General features: G+C 44.6%; 1 long non-coding RNA gene across 2 annotated transcripts; it reads left to right on the top strand.

Moving 5' to 3' along the window:
* Nucleotides 1-14,310: 14,310 nt before the first annotated feature.
* Nucleotides 14,311-22,673, top strand: LOC103543871 (uncharacterized). 2 transcript variants are annotated; one of them, XR_011522410.1, is made up of 6 exons: nucleotides 14,315-14,638; nucleotides 17,335-17,437; nucleotides 17,761-17,861; nucleotides 18,887-18,985; nucleotides 19,538-19,706; nucleotides 20,289-21,621. It is a non-coding gene; the product is annotated as an uncharacterized lncRNA (long non-coding RNA). The 2 variants fall into 2 exon arrangements; XR_011522411.1 differs by lacking the exons at nucleotides 17,335-17,437; nucleotides 17,761-17,861 and having other exon boundaries at nucleotides 14,311-14,638; nucleotides 20,289-22,673.
* The last annotated feature ends 261 nt before the right edge of the window (nucleotides 22,674-22,934 follow it).

Raw genomic sequence — 22,934 nt, 5'->3', positions numbered from 1 at the left:
GACAGAATATTTGTTCTACTGCTAGGAAGCAAGGGGGGGTGTTGGGGAAAGCCACAGGCTGGACCTCAGTGGGCAAGGACCATCAACACTTGGTACATGGATTGGTGACCCAGGAAGACACAGTGGCCTGGGGAGAGGTTTACAGTGACACGCAAAGGATCCAGGAAAAGAGCATCCTTGGTATTTCTCTCTTGCTAAGACATTGTCCCAGGATCTCTGTGATTTGATAACTAGGACAATTTGCCTATTCACAGGAGCCTCATCTTCCCCAGGGTGAAGGTCAGGAAATGGCCCATCTCAGTACTCAGAATGTGCCCAGCTGTGTGTCTGTCTGTTTGTCTGTGTGAATAAGCTGAACATTGACCTCCAGGGCCAGTGTGATGGTTAATTTTATGGCTCAACTTGATGGGGCCATGGGATGACCAGATTAAACCTTCTTTCTGGATGTGTCTGTGAAGGTGTTTCCAGAGATGAAACTGAGATATGAGATTATCATTTGAATCCGTGGACTCAGTAACATAGGTTTCCATCTCCCATGCTGATGGACATCATCAAATCTGTTGAGAGCCTGGATAGAACAATAGCAGAAGAAGAGAGGATTCGTTCCTTTCCTGCTTGCCTGCTGAGCTGGGACATCACAGAGAGGCTGAAGGAAACATGCTGGGATCCCAGTGGATTCTGAGCTCAGCAGATGAATTCCCCTCCATGTCCAGCCTCCACCTGGGGCAGCTCAAGGACCCCAGGTGCTGAGGCTTTGGAGAGGCTCAGGGCTTTTCCCAATTGGGACCAGCTCAGCATGTCAGAGAGTTGCTGTCAGTCATGCAGACCAGGAACCTTTCCTCAGGGTCTTCAGGGCTGGGTGAAAGAGACAGAGAGAACAGGGGTGGTGGGGCTTGAGACCTGCCTCTCTCTTACCTCCCACTAAGCAGAAACAGAGGACACATGACTAGTTGACCCATGCTCCCATATAAACAAGTCCAGGAGTCCCAAATGGCTGAGATACCCAGGAGGGGAAGAGGCTGAGCTGAGATTAGAAAGAGGTGGGGAGTTGGTTCCATTAACATGTGTCAGGAGGGCATCTCAGGTGGAGGAGTGACCTGCAAAGACTCTGAGACAGCCTTGCAGTTGAAAGGAGCTGCAAATACATCCGGAGTTCCAGCGAGGACATGTCTGCATAAGATTAGCTGAGGAACTTAGATTGAGGGTGCAGGTGAGCCACGGAAGAGCTCTGAGCAGGGGAGAGGCAAAGGGGGATAGGCTCAGGGAAAACTTTCTGGGCTTGTGCTGTGCTAGGCACGGACTTGGGGGAAAGCCTAGAGAATTGGAGGCTGGGGAGCAGTAAGAAGCAACCGGCAAAGCTGTGTGGGTGGAGGGGAGGGCAAAGGACAGAGAGGGAACGAGGAAGGGGAGGATTTGGGACATTTTCTGGAAGCGAAGTTACGGGACCCACTGACTCATGTGCAGGGTGAGTAAGAGAAGGAGGCATCTGGAGTAAGTTGTGTGGTCCTGATGGGGAAATTGCAGTGATGGAGGTGATATGTCCAAGAGGAGGCTTGAGGTACAGATCTGGAGCTCAGGACAGAAAGGTGTGGTGGTGGTGGGGGGGGGGGGGTCAAGGAAGTACTCAAAGCTGAGCCAGGGGAATGGATGGGCTCCCCTGGGGGAGTGTGCAGAAGGGGGAGGGTGGCCCAGGACAAAGCTGGGGAAGACATTCTTGGGCTGATGGGGGAGAGAGAAGCAACATAGTTGAGAGAACGTGTGCATTGGGAGGGGTACAGTAAGAATTGTGGAAATGAGGCAAATGGGAAAAAGAAGCCAGACCACAGAGGACTGAAGACTGAAGGGGGGTTCTTAAGTCAGATTCAAATGTCACCTTATTTTAATTCTGACTTGACTCACCTTCCCTGAGCTGGAAGAAACCCCACCATTATCATGGCCCCTGAAACAGCTCTTTACTACTGGGCAACATCCCCAGAAAATGCCAGCAGTCACCAATTGTAGAGTATCTTGGATAGAAAGATGTGGCGATTCCTACTCCAGTCATGAGGTGCGGTGTGGACATTGGCTTTACCCCCATGGCAGCAGGACCCGGGAAGGGGAAGGTGTATGGTGACTGTCTTAGGTCCTTCCCAACCTGGTCTCTAGGGCACAAGCACCAATTATACCAGACTCTGACCTCCCTGCCACCTGACCCTATTGCCCTCTGGGACCCAGGAGTCCTGATCCAGCACTTACAGGGGACGTTGAGCTGGCTGGTCCTCCCTAAGGTCACATCAACTCTGGAGAAAGTCACCTGAGAGTTGAGGTTGGTGCCGTGGTGATGTGGCTGTGGGATGAAAGTGAACACTGAGGATTGAGAGGGGTCTCAGGAACCAAAAAATTGATGACAGCTCCTGTTCAGAAGAAATTTGGTGGGATCTCCAACTCATAGGCCCTGATAAGTAAAGGTCATATTTTCCAAGTAACTATTCCAGCATCCCTGAGACATAGATCTAATCACAGCGAGACTGGAAGAAAAGCCATTGGGCCTAAGATTAAAGAGACCAAATGGGACTGGAAGAGACACAGATTCCAGGAGAGTATTGGGCCTTATGTAGAGAGGTTGAGAAATGGAATGAGGGGGATTTGTGGGGGAGGGACCATCAGTTTCATGAAGTAATTATTATAATAGTGAGAAGTATTCATAACCCTTATTTACTGAATGCCAGCCCCAGTGGTGTAGTGGATAAGATTCAGTGCTCTCACCATCACAGCACAAGTTTGTTTCCCTGTCAGGGAAACACAACAACCATCTGTCAGTTGTCATATTGGGGCTACTGTATGTTGCCATGATGCTGGAAGCTATGCCACCGGTATTTCAAATACCAACAGGGTCGCTCAAGGTGGACAGTTTTCAGTGGAACTTCTAGAGGAACACTGACTAGGAATAAGGAACTGGCCATCAAGCTGGGGAAAAAAATGGCCATTAAAACCTTATGAACAACAGGAAAGCATTATCTGATATAGTGGTGGAGGATAAGAGGATGGTGCAAAAAGGACCAGGTAGGGTTCTGCTCTGTTGCACACAGGGTCAGAAGTCAGAATCAACTTGACAGCACTTACAACAAATTTACTGTTACATTTCAGGAAAATTTTAGAAACATGTTTTCTTAGAAGACTAGGTAATTTATACCTACTAGACAATTTATACCTACTAAATAGGATATTTAGATCTAGAACTTGGGGAAACTAGCTGAATTTCACTCATTCTTGAATGTTAATTGAACATCTACTCTGTGCCAAGCACCATCCCATATGTGAGGTTCCGTGGTGCCCGTGGTACAATCTACAGCATCATCGCTACCAGGTCCCGCTCCCCAGAGACAACAACATTTGATTACCATCTTGGTATACTGCCTTCTTTTTTTTCAGGATATTTGGTTTTTTCTCTCATTTTGATCCTATAGGAGGTATGATTTTATGTCATTTTGTTTTATTTATTTTGGGGGGAAATTTCTAGTCTAAATTTCATTCTCACTAGTTTCATTAAGAGGGGAGGTGTTACATTTAATAAATCTCTCAAAGGAGGTTGGGCATTTATTCTGTTTCCACATTATCTTGAGTGAAAGTGCTGTGATGTCACCACCCTTGGAGATGATCAGCTTTTCTAGTTCTTTCTCATTTGGTAATTGGAAAACACTTTCTAGAATAAAGATGAGTAGAGTTTGCACTCCTGATTAGAACATCTCAGGGGCTCATCTTCTCTGCAACAGCATTGCTTATCCAATTTCCCACCTGAAGGTCCTTAACTGATGAAGCTCACACAAGATCCCACATTCTAGTGTCCAGGTCCTTTGAGGCACATGAAGGAGTTGGGGGAACTAACCAAAGTCTGGTTGTTCTTATACGGAAGAAAGTGCAAGGATTTGTGGCCAAAAAATGAAGATTTATTTTCCCACAGTGTCACTTTCTTTCTAGTTATCTCCTTTTCAACTTCCTCCAACAAACCATGAAGTGAGAAAAGAGAGTTGTGAAATGTCACTATTGGGGTTTCTCTATTCACAGCATCCTCCTCGTTTTCTGATGAGGAACCAGTCAAATGTCCCAGGCTTGTATAGTAATATGTTGTTCACAAGTGACAGAATCCTTAGTCGATCCTAGCAAAGGAGAATTTTGTGAGAATATTTTGAGATCTAACACATCAATAAAGAAGAGCCAAACCACCTGTTGGGGAAGACAGCCTCCTGAGACCCTCGTACTCCTCCAGGTCTTGCTGGGTCCATCCATAACATGATGCTGTGACCGCTCCTTACATGGCCAAGTTCTCAAAGCTGTGTCTACAGAGAGCAACCTTGAGGGTTGAGATCATGTCTCCTTCCAGGACAAAGAGCAGCTTCACTTACTGCTGGCTACGAAAGTGGTAGATTCTGAATTTTATTGTCTTTGCATCCTGGGGACTTATCGACCTGACTCAGAGCTTTCTCTCTGACTTACCAACAAAATTTTCTGAACTGGTCTGGGAGTCAAAACAGACACAGTCTTAGTCCCCACGGGCTCACCATCTAGTGGGATGGGAAGCATTGAAGATGCCTTTACATACAACATCAGGATAGTTACAAAAGTTCTGGGGTCAGAAAAAAGGCATGGGCTGTAGAAAGAGGTTTTGCAAGCAATTGCATCTTCATTTTAATTTCTAAACTATTTATTGGGAGATTATTATGTATCAAGGATTGTTCTTGGTGAACAAAATAGGCAAAAATACCTTCACCCAGCATCACAGATCAGGCAAAGACTAGCTCTTGGTAATGGGCAGTGAGGAAAAATTTCCCAGGCAGGACTCAGAGTTGGGCAAAGACAGATAAGGAAGAGAGGGCAACACTAGGAGATCTGTTTCTCTCTTCTCCAGGACAAAGCTGGGGAGGGAGAGAAGTAGAAAGAAAAGAAAAAAAGAAAGGACAAAAGGAGGGAGGGAGGGAGGGGGGAAGAAAGAGAACAGAGAGTGAGATTCCTTCTTACCTGAGTCTATGGAAGTATGGACGGCCAGGCTAGCAGCTGTGGTCGTCACTGCTCTTAGGAACTGCTTGACTGTCTGAATGTTCACAGAGCAGTTAGAACAGTGTCTGGACACAAGGCAAACCCCTGGGGCACACTGATTAAGGCCCCCTTTTGCCAATGGGGTCACCAACCTGGATTTATCTGGTTCCTACATTTGCCAGCCTGTGTGGCTTTGAGAAGATCGCCCGAGCCTCCTCTGTGACATGGGGACAGGGCTGACCCTCTCAGAGTCACTGTGATAATTGAATGAGACAGGACAGGTGAGGAATTGACGTGCAGTAGGTGCTGAGTGAATGTGTTAGTTCCCTCTGGCTGCTGTGACAAATTACAGCATACTACCTGGCTTCAAAGAGCAGAAATTTATTCTCTCACAGTTGTGGAAGACAGAAGATCAAAATCAAGGTTTCACCAGGGGCACACTACCTCGGAAATTTTTAGGGAAGAATCCTTCCTTGCCTCTTCCTGCTTCTGGTGGTTCCAGGCAATCCTTGGCAGTTCTTGCCTTGTGCCATCATAACTCCAATCTCTGTCTCCTTTATTGCATGACCTTCTTCCCTACTTGTGTCTGTGTCCAAATTTCCCCCTTTGTATAAGGACATCAGTCAGTGGACTTAAGGCCCTCAATCCAATCTTACCTCATATTAACTTGATTTCATCTGCAAAGACTCAACTCCAAGTAAAATCAATTTCACAAGTACCAGGGGAGAGAATGCGTCTCTGATTTATTGAATATATCTTTTTAGAGGACATAATTCAACCCACAACAGCAAGTATTCATTATCAGGATTATCAGGTCCCCTAATGTTCACACTGTTCATCTCCAGTCCCTACTTTCCTCCTGAGCCCCAGGCCGTCCATCTCTCTAGCTGCCCGCTGGATGACGGTCTCCATGGGATGTCCTAGAGACCCTCAGACTCCCAACAAGCGACTCTGACGTCATTGTCTCCATCTCAGCCCTGCCCCCTAACACGAGAGAAATGAAAACATACTTGGACATGGTCTTGTGCAAATATGTTCACAGCAGCTTTATTCATAATCACAAAAACCAGAAAGATAACAAATGTGTATCAACAGAAAAATGAGTAAACAAAGGGCTATATACTGGAATCCTGCTCAGTAATAAAAGGAAAAAATCATTGATAGGCACAAAAACTTGGATGAATCACACAAAACTCAACACTGAGTGAAAAACAAAACCACTAGTACATACTGCATGATTCCAATTATGACATTTCTAAGGTTGATTTTTTCCAAACGTTGATCCACTTGTTCTACCACGTTTGTTGAGAAGTCCTCCCCTTCCCAAATGTATAGTCTGGTTGCTGTTCAGTTGACCATGTATAACGTGTGGGTCTATTTATGGAATCTATTTTTCCCACATCACACTCTCTTCATTACTCTGGCTTTATAGTAATATCTGATTTCTCCAACTATGTTCTTATTTTTCAAATTATTTTGCTATTCTAGATCTTTCCATTTCCCTGTCAATTTTAGACCAAACTTGTCAATTTATGTATATATGCCTGTTGACTGGGATTACTTTAAATCAATATAGAGAAAACTGACATCTTAACAATATTATGTCTTCCCATCCATGAACATGGTATATCTATTCATTCATTTGGATCTTCTTTAACTTCCCTGAGCAATGTTTTGTATTTTTCACTGTAGACATATTGCATGTTTAAAGATAAATTTGTCCCTTACTCCTTTATATTTCTTGGTGATGTTATAAAAGAGTTAGGATCCATTTGCAGGGAGTTTTAATGTCACATCCTATCCTTCGAGCTCTTCCCATCGAGACTAGTTTATGAAGTGACTGCTGTGATATATTCCTTGTTCATTTGGGTGCTGTAGGTGAATTTTGGGATCATGTAGCTTCATTCATCAGGTGGTCGTGTGATCATTTGGGAACCTTCCTCATTCCTTTCATTTGTCCCTATGGAAGAGCTCATGAGCTGCTGCTTGACTTTCCCATCTCAACCCACAAATTCACACCTTGAGCTCAGCTTTCAAAGATAGAGCCAGATGAAGGTCCGGGGGGAGGGCATTCCAAGAGGATGGTCTTCAGTGTGCAAGGTCTGAGTTCTGATGCTGGTCCCCTCCAGAGTCAGGAGGTTTTCCTTGTAGGACCTTTCTGTTCAAAGTGCATGGATCCAAGAATTGTTCAGCATATAATTGGTGGCAGTTTCTCTAATAGGATTTTTCTCCCAGAATTCTCACCATGAACTTGCAAGCAGGGCTTCTTGTCTGCGTTTCACAGAGCAAGAAACTGGGGCAAAGAGAGGTAAGAGTCAGTCTGTCACTTACTTAGTAAAGGGGCAGAGTGTGGACATGAACTCAGAACTCTCTGATTCCAAACCCTGTGTTCTTTATGCTATTTAGAGTGATGTTAACTCTACAGGACTCAGCTGCCAACTTTTTCTTTGCCCTGCGGGGGTTGTGATGCCTCAAGCCAAGGTCAAATGCTTGCAGTTTATCTCTTGTGGATCTTGATCTCTGAGTACTCACTACCTGTGGCCTCCTGTTCCTGCAGGTCCTGAAGCTTCATCCCAGAAAAGCTGAGGTTTGCATAAGGGAGGTCTTCTTCCTCCCCTGAGTGGGGGGCAGCCACATCTGGGGGAGGGTGATCTTGGAGGCTGCCTGCCTGGGATTCAATTAGGGAACCCTAAGTGGAGGAAGAGAGAAGGGAATCAGAGCAGAACAGCAGGCACAGGATAAGGCAGAAAGTGTCCAGAGGGGAGCCCATGAATTCTCTCATCCATTCATCCCACACACATTTTTGTTGAGATCTCCTTCATTCCTAATCTCCTTGAATGTTCAATACTTATAGAGCACCTTATTTGGTGCTTGCTAATCTCATTAACTTCTGACAACAACCCCATGAAGAAGATATTATTATTGTCTAAATTTTATAGATACAAAAACTGAGGTTGAACCAAGTAAGCAGCGTGCTCAAAGTCCCTGGTCTAATCCAGTTCTTTCTGAGCCCAAAGCCTGAGGCGCCCCGTGTGTGAGGCCCTGAGCTTGGTGATGGGCATGATAGACACACACCCTGACCTCTTTCAGCTTACTCTTTAATTGAGGAAGGCAGCAAAAAAATGAGTTAAATAAATAAATGTTTAATTTTGAATTATGATATAATGGACAGGAACTGGGTAAGTGAGAGAGAATTACAGGACCTTGATTCAAGCATAGCATGTGCCCTTGGGAAGCTCACAGTTTGGTGAGAGGACAAGTGAGTGAAAGAAATTATGTCCCTGTGGTAGGCAGAATAACAGCCCTCCCAAGAGATCCATGTCCCAATCCCCTGGAACTTGTGAATCTATTACCTTATATTCCAAAAGGGACTTTGCACATGGAATTAAGTTAAGGATTTTGAGATGAGGAGATTCTCCTGGGTTATCTGGGTGAGCCCCACGTAATCACAAGGGTTTTTACACGGAAAGAAGGAGGCAGAGAGAGATTTGAAGATACTATACTTTTGGCCTTAAAGATGCAGGATGGAGCCATGAACCAAGGAATGCAGGTGCCCTCTAGAGGCAAAAAAAAAAAAAAAAAAAAAAGGCAAGAAAATGTGTTTCCCCCTGGAGCCTTCAGAAGAAATTCAACCCTGCCTGCCAATGCCTTCATTTCAGCCCAGTGAAACCCATTTTGGACTTGTGACCTCGAGAACTGTAAGAGAATAAATTTACGTAGCTGGAAGCCACTTAATTTGTGATATTTCGTTGCAGCAGGAACAAGAAGCTAAGACAGACTCACACAGAGGACAGTGACAGGTTCTGCCTAGAGAGCATCTTTCTTTGCTGCTCCCCTTAAAAAGAGAATCCTTCACCAGAATTGTTGATTTTTTTTATTGAGTTATTGATAGGTTACAATCTTGTGAAATTTCAATTGTACATTAATGTTTGTCAGTCATGTTGTAGGTGCACCACTTCACCCTTTGTGCCCACCCCCCACCCCACCTTTCCCCTGGTATCCACTAAACTGTTCTTGGTCCATAATTTTAAATTCCTCATATGAGTGGAGTCACACACAGATTATCTTTCTCTCGCTGGCTTATTTCACTTAACATAATTCTCTCAAGGTCCATCCATGTTATTGCAAAAGGAATGATTTTGTTCTGTTTTGCAGCTGAGTAGTATTCCATTGTATATATGTACCACATCTTCTTTATCCATTCGTCTGTTGCTGGACACTTAGGTTGCTTCCACATCTTGGCTATTGTAAACAGTGCTGCAGTAAACATTGGGGTGCACAGGACTTTTGGGATTACTGACTTCAAGCTCTTTGGATAAATACCCAGTAGTGGGATGGCTGGATCGTATGGTAGTTCTATTTTTAGTTTTTTGAGGAATCTCCATACTGTTTTCCATAGTGGCTGCACCAGTTTGCATTCCCACCAGCAGTGTATGAGGGTTCCTTTTTCTCCACAACCTCTCCAACATTTGTTGCTATTAGTTTTAGATATTTTTGTCATTCTAACGGGTGTAAGGTGATATCTTAGTGTAGTTTTGATTCGCATTTCCCTGATGATCAGCGATGATGAGCATCTTTTCACGTGCCTATTGGCCATCCGTATATCTTCTTTGGAGAAATGTCAGTTCATGTCTCCAGCCCATTTTTTGATTGGGTTGTTTGATGTTTTGTGATTGAGTTGCGAGAGTTCTTTATATATTATGGATATTAAGCCTTTGTCAGATATATGACTTGCAAATATTTTTTTCCCAGTTAGTGGGTTGTTTTTTTGTTTCAATCCTGTTTTCATTTGCCTTGAAGAAGCTCTTTAATCTGATGAAGTCCCATTTGTTTATTCTTTCTATTGTTTCCCTTCTCTGAGAAGGCATGGTGTCCGAAAAGATCCTTTTAATACTGATGTCAAAGAGTGTACTGCCAACATTTTCTTCCAGAAGTCTTATGGTTTCAGGTCTCACCTTTAGGTCTTTGATCCATTTTGAGTTTATTTTGGTGAATGGTGAAGAAGAATGGTCAATTTTCATTCTTTTACATGTGGCTTTCCAGTTTTCCCAGCACCATTTGTTGAAAAGACTTTCTTTTCTCCATTGTATGCCCTCAGCTCCTTTGTCAAAGATAAGCTGTCCATAGATGTGTGGTTTTATTTCTGGGCTTTCAATTCTGTTCCATTGATCTGTGCACTTGTTTTTGTGCCAGTACCATGCTGTTTTGATTACTGTAGCTTTGTAGTATGTTTTGAAGTCAGGGATTGTGATGCCTCCCGTTTTGTTCTTTTTTCTCAGGATTGCTTTAGCAATTCGGGGTCTTTTGTTGCCCCATATGAATTTTAGGATTCTTTGTTCTAATTCTGTAAAGAGTGTCATTGGGATTCTGATTGGGATGGCGTTGAATCTGTAGATTGCCTTAGGTAGAACGGACATTTTAACTATGTTTATTCTTCCAATCCATGTACATGGAATGTCTTTCCATCTCCTTATGTCATCATCCAATCCTCTCAGAAAGGCCTTGTAATTTTCATTATATAGGTCCTTCACTTCCTTAGTTAAATTTACCCCAAGGTATTTTATTCTTTTTGTTGCGATTGTGAATGGTATTGTATTCTTGAGTTCTTTTTCTGTTGGTTCATTACTGGAGTATAGAAATGCTACTGATTTATGCAAATTGATTTTATACCCTGCAACTTTGCTGTAGTTGTTGATTACTTCTGACAGTTTTCCAATGGATTCTTTGGGGTTTTCTATATATAAGATCATGTCGTCTGCAAACAGCGAGAGTTTCACTTCTTCCCTCCCTATTTGGATTCCTTTTATTCCTTTTTCTTGCCTGATTGCCCTGGCCAGGACCTCCAGTACTATGTTAAATAAGAGTGGTGATAGAGGGCATCCTTGTCTCATTCCTGTTTTCAGGAGGATGGCGTTCAGTTTTTGCCCATTGAGTATGATGTTGGCTATGGGTTTGTCGTATATGGCCTTTATTATGTTGAGGTAGTTTCCTTCTATGCCCATTTTGTTCAGAGTTTTTATCATAAATGGCTGTTGGATCTTGTCAAATGCCTTCTCTGCATCTATTGAGATGATCATGTGGTTTTTATTCCTCAGTTTGTTGATGTGCTGTATCACGTTGATTGATTTGCGGATGTTGAACCATCCCTGTGTCCCTGGTATGAATCCCACCTGATCCTGATGTATGATTCTTTTGATGAATTGCTGAATTCTGGTTGCCAAAATTTTGTTTAGAATTTTTGCATCTATGTTCATCAGTGATATTGGCCTGTAGTTCTCTTTTTTCGTGGTGTCCTTGTCAGGTTTTGGTATCAGCGTGATGTTGGCCTCATAGAATATGTTAGGAAGTGCTTCATCTTCCCTAATTTTTTGGAATAGCTTGAAAAGGATAGATATTAAATCCTCTCTGAAAGTTTGGTAGAATTCCCCAGGAAAGCCATCTGGTCCTGGGGTTTTATTCTTTGGGATGTTTTTGATTGCTGTTTCAATCTCTTTCCTTGTGATTGGTTTGTTCAAATTGTCTGCCTCTTCTTGAGTGAGCTTTGGGAGACTGGAGGAGTCCAAGAATTTATCCATTTCCTCTAGGTTATCCATTCTGTTGGCATATAGTTTTTTGTAGTATTCTCTTATAATCTGTTGTGTTTCTGCAGAGTCTGTTGTTATTTCTCCTCGCTCATTTCTGATTTTGTTTATTTGAGCTTTCTCCCTTTTTTTCTGTGTAAGTCTGGCTAGTGGTTTGTCAATTTTATTTATCTTCTCAAAAAACCAGCTCTTTGTCTCATTGATCCTTTCTACTGCCTTTTTCGTTTCAATAGTATTTATTTCTGCTCTGATTTTTATTATTTCTCTCCTTCTGCTGACTTTGGGCTTCATTTGTTCTTTTTTCTCTAGTTCAGTTAGGTGTGCTTTAAGGTTGCTTATTTGGGATTTTTCTTGTTTGTTAAGATGTGCCTGTATGGCGATGAATTTTCCTCTTAATACAGCTTTTGCTGTATCCCATATGAGTTGGTATGGCATGCTATCATTTTCATTTGTTTCCAGGTATTTTTTTATTTCTTCTTTAATTTCTTCAATGATCCATTGCTTGTACAGTAGTGTGTTGTTTAGTCTCCACATCTTTGTGCCTTTCTCAGCTTTTTTCGTGTAATTAATTTCTAGCCTTATAGCACTATGATCTGAGAAGATGCTTGTTATTATTTCAATTTTTTTAAATTTGTAGAGGCTTGCCTTGTTTCCAAACATATGGTCTATCCTAGAGAATGTTCCATGTGCACTTGAGAAGAATGTGTATTCAGCTCTTTCAGGGTGAAGTGATCTATATATGTCTATTGAGTCCAATTGTTTTAGTTTTTCATTTAGCTCCACTATTTCCTTGCTGATTTTCTGTCTGGATGATCTGGCCATTGATGTGAGTGGGGTGTTGAGGTCCCCTACTATTATTGTGTTGTTTTTAACATCTTCCTTTAGGTCTGTTAATAGTTGCTTTATGAATCTTGGTGCTCCTGTGTTGGGTGCATAGATATTTATAAGCCTTACTTCTTCTTGATGAAGTGTCCCTTTGATCATTATATATTGTCCCTCTGTGTCTCTCCTTACCTGTCTTATTTTGAAATCCACTTGGTCTGATATGAGAATTGCAACACCTGCCTTTTTTTCCTTGCTATTTGCTTGAAGTATTGTCCTCCACCCCTTCACCCTGAGTCTGTGTTTGTCCTTGGGGCTGAGGTGTGTTTCCTGGAGGCAACAAATTGTTGCATCATGTTCTTTAATCCATTTTGCCACTCTGTGTCTTTTTATTGGAGAGTTCAATCCGTTCACATTGAGAGTGATTACTGATGCATGTGGACTTAGTGCTGTCAATCTGTCGCTCATTATCTTGTTTTCCTGTGTTTCTTTTCCTGTGTGCTTTAGACTACCCATTTAATACTGCAATTTCTTATGCTGGGTTTCTTAGATTTTTCCTTATTTATAATTTGTGACTCTGTTCTGTACTTTATTTTAGTGTCTACCTTGAAGTTTGTATTTAGAATCTCGTGTATAATATAGTCTATTCTCTGGTGGTCACTTACCTACTTGACCAATACTGATTTAGACCCTTTGCTCTTCCCCTCCTAAATAATTATTTTCATTTTTTTATTCCAACTCGTCTTATTAATTTGTAGTTAGAGTGCTAAGATCGTCCTTGTTTTGGTAGTTTCCTTACTTTTACCCTAATGCTATAGTTGAATATTTGCTATCCTGTTCTGGTTCTATCCATCAGTCTCCCTAGTCTGTGGATTGTGTCCCCTTTCTCCCTTTTTTCTTTTTTCAGGTATGAGAGCCTTCTTGAGGATTTCTTGTAATGGAGGGCTTTTAGTTACAAATTCCCTTAACTTTTGTTTGTCTGGAAAAGATTTAATTTCTCCCTCATATCTGAAGGAAATTCTTGCTGGATAGAGTATTCTTGGCTGAAGGTTTTTATCCTTTAAAGCTTTGAATATATCACTCCATTCTCTCCTAGCTTGTAGGGTTTCTGTAGAGAAATCCGCTGACAGTCTAATAGGGGCTCCTTTATAGGTTATTCTCTTTTTTTTCCTTACTTCCCTGAGTATTCTCTCCTTATCATTCCTATTTGCCAACTTTACTACTATGTGCCTTGCGGTAGGTCTTTTTACATTGACAAATCTAGGAGATCTAAAACCCTCCTCTACACACATTTCTCCATTGATCCCTAGATTTGGGAAGTTCTCTTCAATAATTTCGTTAAGCACACTTTCTGCTCCATTTACCTTTTCCATATTCTCAGGAACTCCTATGATCCTTATGTCCTTACTCCTCATTGAATCCATTATCTCTCAGAGATTTTCCTCATTTTTTTTAATTCTTAGTTCTCTTTCTTCCTCTGTCTGGCGCCATTCAGCCTGTCTATCTTCGATTATGCTAATTTTCTCCTCTATGTTGTCTACCCGGGCATTCAGGGAATCCGTATTCTGTTTTATCTGGTCCATTGTGTTTTTCATCTCAAGTAATTCTGTTTGATTCTTCTTTATGATTTCAATCTCTTTTGTGAAGTAACTCCAGAACTCGGCTTGTTTCTCTATCTTTCTCTCTACCTCATTGAGTTTTTTGATTATAGCTGCTCTGAATTCATTATCACTTAGTTTACCTAATTCCAAGTCCTCAGGACTTAATTCTGTGTTTTTATTGTTTTCCTTCTGGTCTGGGGCTTTTATAAATTGCTGGATGGTAGAGGAGCGGTTTTTTCGCATGGTGGTAGAATTCAGTTGCAGTTACAGCCTGTCGCCACTAGATGGGGGTCGAGAGCGGCGTGTTAGCTCTCCGCCTTCGGGGCAAGATGGCTGCGCCCACTGGCTTTGTTAGGAGGGAGGGGCTGTTACTCACACGCGCCAGTCTGGGTTCAGATCAGTTCTGTTCTCTAGTCTCCCAAGGCCCTTGATTTATAGGGTCCCTGTGGATGGAAGCTTTCCCCCCGTCAGCGGGTCTCCACTGAATCAGCGGCAGGAGTCCCGGATGATCGCCCGGTCGCGCGGCCCCTCCCCCGCTCCTTCCCGACTGGCGCAGCAGCGATGGCAGACTCTAGGGGAGGGAGCGATGTTCTCTCCTACCGTTCCGGCGTCTCCGAAGGTGTAAGTAAGGTTTATGATCTCCGCCTTCTTGGTATTGTAGGTCTCTAACGAGCTGGCATTATGTTTATTCTCTGAAATTCAGTTCTTCCAATCTTTTGTTGTATTTTGGAGGGGAGAGAATCCCGGGTGAGCTCACCCCGCCATTTTGCTCCACCCCTCTCTTGAATTGTTGATGTTTTTGTTGCTCCTATTCTCTCTTGATTGTTCAAGTTAAGATACATACACACACACACCAGCCACTTCCCAACACTGCTATTATCCAGCACACCAGTGACCTCTGCTAGTGAAATCCAAATGGCCATCTTTCTGTCCTCACCTCTCTGGACTCTGCAGCAGCAGGTGACCCAGGTGCATGGCTTCTCTAAGCAAAAGCCCTTCTTTACTTAACTACAAGATATCACACTTTTCTGAGTCCATTGACCTCGCTGACAGTCCCATTGCTGGTTGCTCCCCAACCAAATTGGGAGGGAAGAGCATTAGAGAAGGGAGGCACAGCCTATGCAAAGACCCAGGGGCACAAGTAAGCTTGTTCTGGTTGATGACGATGAAAAGCGCACTGTGGATGGAGCAAAGGGTGGGAGGCGGGAGGAGTGGCAGGAAGTGGACTGGACAGTGGGGCTAGGATCTGGGTAAGGCAAGTGAGGCACTCGCCTAAAATGGAAAATTAAAAGGAGCACAGAGGGGGCTGGCCCCGTGGCCGAGTGGTTAAGTTCGCGCGCTCCGCTGCAGGTGGCCCAGTGTTTCGTTGGTTTGAATCCTGGGCGCGGACATGACACTGCTCATCAAACCACGCTGAGGCAGCGTCCCACATACCACAACTAGAAGGACCCACAACGAAGAATATACAACTATGTACTGGGGGGGCTTTGGGGAGAAAAAGGAAAAAATAAAATCTTTAAAAAAAAAAAAAAGGAGCACAGAAAAACTCAATAAGTGCGATAAATAACATTTGAATGCAAGATATTTAAATCAAAGTGAATGCAAAAGGAAAACCACAGAGAACAAAATATCAAAAACAGAAATAACCCAGCGTCAGTAAGAGTGCTCTTCTAACCAATTGGAGCCTGAGGCAGAAGGAAATATGTGTGTCCCTGTATATGTGTTTTCACGTATTTTTAATGGTCATTTTTTCCCCAGAAATTTAAATAATTGAAATATTTTTAGAAACCTGAAAGTTGTGTGTATTAAAACATCCTTTTAGGGGCCGGCACTGTGGCCGAGTGGTTAAGTTTGCACGTTCTGCTTCAGCAGCCCAGGGTTTCACCAGTTCAGATCCTGGGCACTGATGTGGCACCGCTCGTCCAGCCATGCTGAGGCAGCGTCCCACATGGCACAACCAGAGGCACTCATAACTAGAATATACAACTGTGCACTGGGGGCTTTGGGGAGAAGAAGAAAAAAAAAAGAGGAAGATTGGCAACAGATGTTAGTTCAGGTGCCAATCTTTAAAAAAAAAAAAAAACATCATTTTAAGTTTAAGGGTTTATCTGTACCCACCAGGATTTATTATAATTTTGCTTTCCTGGTTCTTCTGGAAGTAAATGTGGAAACAATCTTTTCAAAATCTCCTTTTTGGCTTCTCTCATTTTCTGCTGAGAATGCTGCCATGTGTGACAATTTCTGTTGATCAAGTTATGATTTTAAATAACTGTTAACTAACTTCAGTCTACTGATGTTATCATTATTTAGATTTTTGATATTGTCCTTATCATAGATGTTTTTCATTCATTTTGATTTTTTTTTAAATAGTGCAGTAAAGTGTTATCTCACTTACTGAAATTTTGGGCATCATTTTAAGTTTTGCATCTGAGGCGAGTGCCTCACTCTCCTCACCCAAACCCTGGCCCTTCTGGGGAGGTAGGTGCTGAGAGGCCAGAAGATACAGGGCTCAAGGATGAGGAGTTTGAGCTTCATTTTCTAGGTCAGGATTCAGTAAACTACGTAAAGCCCCTGGGTGAAATGTGGCCCAGTGCCTGTGTTTGTAAATAAAGTTTTATTAGAACACAGGCATGCTCATTCGTTTACATATGGTCTAAGGCTGCTTTCACACTGCAAATCAGAGTTGAATGACTCCAACAGAGACTGCAAGGCCCACAATCCAAAAATATTTACTATCTGGCTCTTGATAGAAAACTTTTGCCGGCAACTGCTCTAGATGGTGGGGGCAAACAGATGTTCAAATGCAGAAGAACTGGACCATGATGCCTTTTAGATGATCGATCTATGTAGGGAAAGGGAGGTGAGAGGCAGGGAGATGAGGGGTCCAGGAAAGAGATTCTGAAACCTTGGCAATGATGGAGATTGAGATGGAGAAAGGCAAACTGATGCTAGCTGTTCATAGGAGGAAAAATGGACAAGATGTGGTGAATTTTTGGCTATAGCAGAAGAAAGGGAGGATAGAGAGAGGGTGACTCCTCCACGCCTGGCCCAAAAGAAAGAGGAGGGTCCGTCATGCTGTCAGAAATATGGGGATCCAACTTGAAGGGAAGAATAGGAGGAGGAGGTGAGGAGAACAACTTTGGCCATGCTAAGTGGGGCAATCCAGAAAGCCAGCCTGGCGGAGGTGTCCAGGTAAGATGCTGGATGGGGAGGCGCCCAAGTCACTCACCTGAGAGACTAACCCTGTGACGGCATTTTCACCCTCCATGCTTGTGTCCCCCAAGCCTGCTGCTGACCTTGTTGCTTCCTTCCTGCAGGGCCTCACTCTGAGTGAAGAGATCGGAGAACCTTTCAGTCCAACCAGCTCAGGGTGCAGTGGGCAGACTGACCCGCTCCTCTGTTCTCTCTGAAGGGGCTGGAGTGAGTCACTGAGGTGGGAGGGGGTGGTCCTCTCCCAGAGACCCCAGGGTTGTGAACACAGGCTCCCTATCCTGGACAGTGGGGCAGAGGTTTGTGACAGACTCACTCAGGTGCCAGGGACCTCCTTCCTGCCCCCGCTTCAGGCTCTTGACCCACCCAGTCCCTCCAGCTCTGGGTTCAGAGATCTGTGGCTGCCTGTGCTTCCCACCCCAGGGCTCTCCCTACCTCCCCAGGGTCACTGCTCACATGATGATGATGATGCAGAAGGACAGGAAGAGCAGGGCTGCAGCACCTGCTCCCCCAAATTCTCCTTGTTCCTCCAGAGCATGGCAAGGTCTTCTGGCCTCCAAACCTTTGCCCAAATGGTCTCCGTTCCCAGGATTTGGATGTGCAGGAGACACTGAGCAAGGAAGCCAGACTGGAGGTTGGTTGTTCACCCTGAGGGATGGTGAGGATTTCGTGAGAGATGAGACACGCACCTGAATTCACAGAAAGCTATTTTGAAGTGTGTGGCTGAGGGCTGGGAGGAAGTGGTGGGAATCCTGGGAGATGGTGCCTCCTCAGACTGATGCCAACTTCTTGAAACTTTTTGGGGGAAACACAACACAAATACAGAGAAGTGCCCCCACAAGAACAGCTCAGTGATTTATCACACAATGAACACCCTCCAAGAAATAGAATGTCAGGAACACCCAGGTCCTCCCCCTTGATCCCCCTCCCTATGCCCACACCCCACTCCCTCCAAGGAGCCCCAGCCTCACTATAATGCCAACTGATTCCTTGCTTTTCTCTGTGGTTTTATCATCTGAGCATGCTGCCTTTACTCACCCAAATACTGGAGTAGAAGCAATGTGTGATCATAGAGAAGGAAAGTGCCAGCTTTGAGCATCTATAGGTACTCTCATGCCATCACCAATTCCTATATTTTCAGCTGGAATCTCATCCTACAGCCCCATCCCCACCTGGGCCCCCCCTGTCCTGGCCACTCTCTCTCTCCCAGCAGGGGCAGCTGCAGCATCTGTGGTCAGAGGGCTAGGCCAGGCTTAGTCTGTTTTCCATGGTCCCCAATTTACAAAGAAAAGCAAAAGAATGGGAAGGAGAGACATGAGGAAGCCACAGAGAAACCAGTTGTGTGTAAAAGAGGAACTATGACCAATAGGCCAATAGAGCTGGGGGGCCTTGTATTTCCACTTCTCCAATTTGCAGAAGACACCGAGGTCCAGAGTGCGCAAAGGAATTGTCCAAATCGCATGGTTGCCCCGTCTCATGCACCATTGTCTGCACTGGGAACCACTTCAACAATCTTGGTCTGCCCAGGATTCATTGAGCTGGGAGACAGGAAGCACATGTTAATGAGAGAAGAGGACTGTCAACTCTCTCCGTGAGTTGAGAGAGGAAACTTCATTCATTCATTCATTCATTCAACAATCATGTACACTGTGCCTTCAGGTCTCCAGTAAAGGGATGAATATGAGAGATCTAGACCTTGCCTTCGAGGAGAGCAACGTCTGGCTGGGAGAGTGGTTACCTGACAATTCCGTGCATAGGGTAAGTGACTGTGATGGGGAATCACACCTGGGTTGAGAGGGGCTCCTGCTCTTCTGGGAGCAAAGAGCCTAGTAGACATGTTAGGGACTCTCAGGCGGTCACAAGGGTTGTGAATTTCAAAGGCGATCCTGGTACCTGGGGAATTGCTGGACTCTCAGGTGTTATCTTCTCAATTCCACACACTCCTCTATGTGCTGGAGATTCTCCACCAGCTACCAGGTTCTGTGCTCTGTTTGTGACCAACCCCACCTCTGCCCCAGCAGGGGTCAGACCTCCACTCATAGGAGGTGCTCACTCTATCCTGGCTCCTTGGGATCCCTAGGAAAGGTCAGTGGTGCTATCCGTGGTGCTGATTCAGGGACAAATGGTGATTTGGAGATGTCCGCAGCCCTGTAGAGAGGCCTGATCACACAGAATAGGGACGTTATGCCTGGCTATAGGATGGCCAGGATGTCAGATGGTGCTGAGGAGGGCTCAGGTCAGCCTGGAAGGAGGGAGGCAGACCAGGGGAGCACCTCTACTTCTCACCCATGTCCTTCTGTTCACCCTCAGGAATGCCCTATGGACAAGGCCAAGTTGTCGTCACCAATCCAAGGGCAGGAAAGGCGAAGGATCTGTGTGGCCCCTTTAAATATCTGTTCCTATTTCATTATCTCAACATCCCTGACAAAGAGGGGTAACCTTCCTCATGGGATAGAGGAAGCAGCCAACACTCAGGCAGGTGAGTAGCTGTAGGAACTGGTCTCCAAAAACAATCCCAAGCAATCCTGCCCCTCCTTTGTACAAACATGTGGCTCCTCTCCTTACAAGATGGAATTTGTTATGATAATCTCCTCATTTGGAACCTGGATTGGGCCCATGACTGCTTTGTCCAAAAGAATATGGAGGACAAGATGTTCTGAGGCTTCACCAGCTCAGACATTAAGAAGGCCTTGTAACTTCCACTCCTGCCTCATGGATCCCTGGGCACCTGTGTAAGCAACCTAGGGGACTCTGATGGAGAGAGATGTTACATAGAGGAACACTGAAGGGTCAGATATCCAACTCCAGTCACCACCACCATCCCAACCTGACTTCCCAGAGCAAAACTAGGAGTGAAACTGCCCAGCTGGGCTCTGGTCAATTTGCAGAACCATGAGATAGAATAAAATGATTGCTTGGGCCACTGAGTTTTAGGGTGGTTTGATGACGTGCAGAAAGAGATAACTGAAACAGTAGCCACAGGAATCATAGCTGGGGGGGGGGCAGTTGGAAATTTACACTTCTGAGCAATTACTGTACTTAAAGTATGATTTTTAAACAGTGATTTGAAGCCTTCAGTGAAGAAACCTGTGGAGGCTTTGCCAGGCTGGAACTACACTTCCCAGAATCCCCTTCCCTGTTAGCTTCCAGGTTCCAGTTGGCCACAAGAGAATGGAGCAGTTGAAGCAGCAGCCACCAGGCTCCGAGGATCAGTGGAGGTACAGCTGCTATGGCAGCCTTGCACATCATCGCTCGTCTGTTGGCTCACCTTGCTGATGTGACATTACAGCTGTTCAACTGCTCTGAGGAGAGGAGTGTGTTGGGGAAAGCCACTGACTGGAGTTCAGGGGGCAAAGACCGTCAAGCCTTTATACCTGGATCGGTGACCCTGTTGGACACTGGTGGCCAGACGTAGGTTTACAGTAACATGCAAATGATCCAGGAAAAGAGCATCTCCAGTATTTCTCTCCTACTAAGACATTGTCCCAGTACCTATTTGACCTGACAACTAGGGCCGTTTGCCAATCCATAGGAGCCCCATCTTCCCCAGGGCAAAGGGAAGAAAATGGCCCACCTCAGTGCTCAGAATGCCCAATGCCAAGCTCTGTGTCTGTGTGTGTGTGCTAAACATTGGCCTCCAAGGCCGATGTGATGGTTAATCTTATATGTCAACTTGACTTGGCTGTGAGATGCCCAGATTAAATATTATTAGTGGGTGTTTCCAGACAAGTTTGACATTTAACTTGGTGAATTCAGTAAAATAGATTTCCCTCCAAAATGAGAATGGGAATCATCCAATCTTTTGAGGCACTCAATAGAATAGAAAGCAGTGCAGGTAAAATTTCCAGGGTAACTGGATTCCAGCATCCTTAGGACATGGATCTCAGGTGTTTGCGTTAAGGTGAAGGAAGAGAAAAGTGCTGATCTCAGTGTCTGGGGGGGGAACCCTCTGTGCTCGATCCTCTCCGAGTCTTTGAATGCTTCGCATGACCTTGAATGAGGAGAAAAGCCTACTTTTCTGAGACTTATGCTATCTGTCACATTCAGGAACAGCTCCTTATTTTAGTAACTACGTTTCAGGTAATAACCTCTCACCATTTGAAAGAAATGTGCCCCCGTGTCCCCATTATGTACATCTCTGAAGCTCAGGGAGCAGTTTTAGGCATGGGATCACCAAGGAGGTGTGATCTTCCCTGGGACATCTGTTCCATTTCTGGATCACGTTCATAGCCGCTGGGGCATCCTTTCCAGGAGTGGTCCCATCCTGACACCAGAAGACATGAGCTGGGTCAGAATCAATACTTTATATTTCCAACTGCTTTTTTGGTATTTTTTTTGCCTGTTTTCATTTTAATAATCCTGGAGATCAAGAATTCACAGAGCAGCTTGGCAAGGTGAGCTGTTCCTTTTGTCTTTCCCCCTTTTGAACCACAACTAAATGGACATTCACTGACCAATGGGGGAAGCCCACACAGCACAACAGGATTCCTGAGAGACACACACAGCTATACATCTGAGGGTGGATGGACTGACCCCCCGGGAAGTGGCAGAGAGAGATGAGCACACCCTGCTCTCCCCCGGTATCCCTGTGCATGGACCTGAGTGGTTTCCAACCTGGTGCAAGTGCCTGGAAAGTGGGAACATGCACCAGGGCGACTATGGGAGGAGGCGGTGCTAACCTTTAGCCTGGGCTCATGGTGGCTCTCCTGGTGGAGAGGAGGAGCTAACAATGTCCCTGTGCTGCCAAGGAGCAGCCACAGCTTGAGTCCCAGCAAGGAAACCCCACCCACCACGCACAGTGGCTCCAGGGACTGCGAAGCATAAACAGAGACTGCAGCAATCTACACACTGTGGCAAACGCTCCCCAGGCCAGCGCATGAGCGCTCATAGTGCTGCTGAGCCTCCAAAGAAAGAACATGTCCTGGGAGGTTGTGGGAATAGGCAGCAGCAGCTTTAGCCCACTGGTGATCACTTTCTGGTGGGGAGGGGGAGCTCAGAGTACCCCTGAGGCCCCAAAGGGTGGCCCTAGCCCAGCCAGGAAGCCCCGTCCACCAAGGGCAGTCCACACAAGTGCCTGAACACACCCCAGGTTGGGGCAAGCACCCATAACACCCCTACAGCTGCCAGCAGTTGGGATGGGGCCAGAAATGCTGCTCCTGCTTCCCCCTAGCGGTAATAGGGGGAATCTGCATCCTAAGAATACCACAAATGCCCCCCAAAAAGATTAACTCATCAAACACTGTGAGGAACTGCAGCAACAATTCAGACCAGAAGGAAAATGACAATCTCCAGAAACCAACCCAGAAGACAGAAATTTACAACCTAAAAGACACAGAATTCAAAATAACCATCATAAGGAAACTCAATGACTTACAGCTAAACAAGAAAGACAATTCAAGGAGCTGACCAATAAAATGAATCTGTGCACCAAAGAGATTGAAACTTTAAAAAAAAATCAAGCAGAAATTCTGGATATGAAAAACACAAATAATGAAATAAAAAATAATCTAGAATCATTAAGAAATAGAACTGATCTTATGGAGGAAAGAATTAGTCTTCTTGAGGATAAAAATGTAGAAATTCTACAGGTGGAGGAGGAGATAGAACTAAGATTTTTTTTTTAATGAAGAAATTCTTTAAGAAATGTCTGACTCAATTAGGAAAAGCAACATAAGGATTATAGGTATTCCAGAGGGAGAAGCGAGGG

This window comes from Equus przewalskii, chromosome 9 (genome assembly GCF_037783145.1).
Source record: "Equus przewalskii isolate Varuska chromosome 9, EquPr2, whole genome shotgun sequence".
In the NCBI taxonomy this organism is placed as follows: domain Eukaryota; kingdom Metazoa; phylum Chordata; class Mammalia; order Perissodactyla; family Equidae; genus Equus; species Equus przewalskii.
Note: the sequence above shows the minus strand (reverse complement) of the source record. Positions and strands in the feature narration are given on the sequence as shown.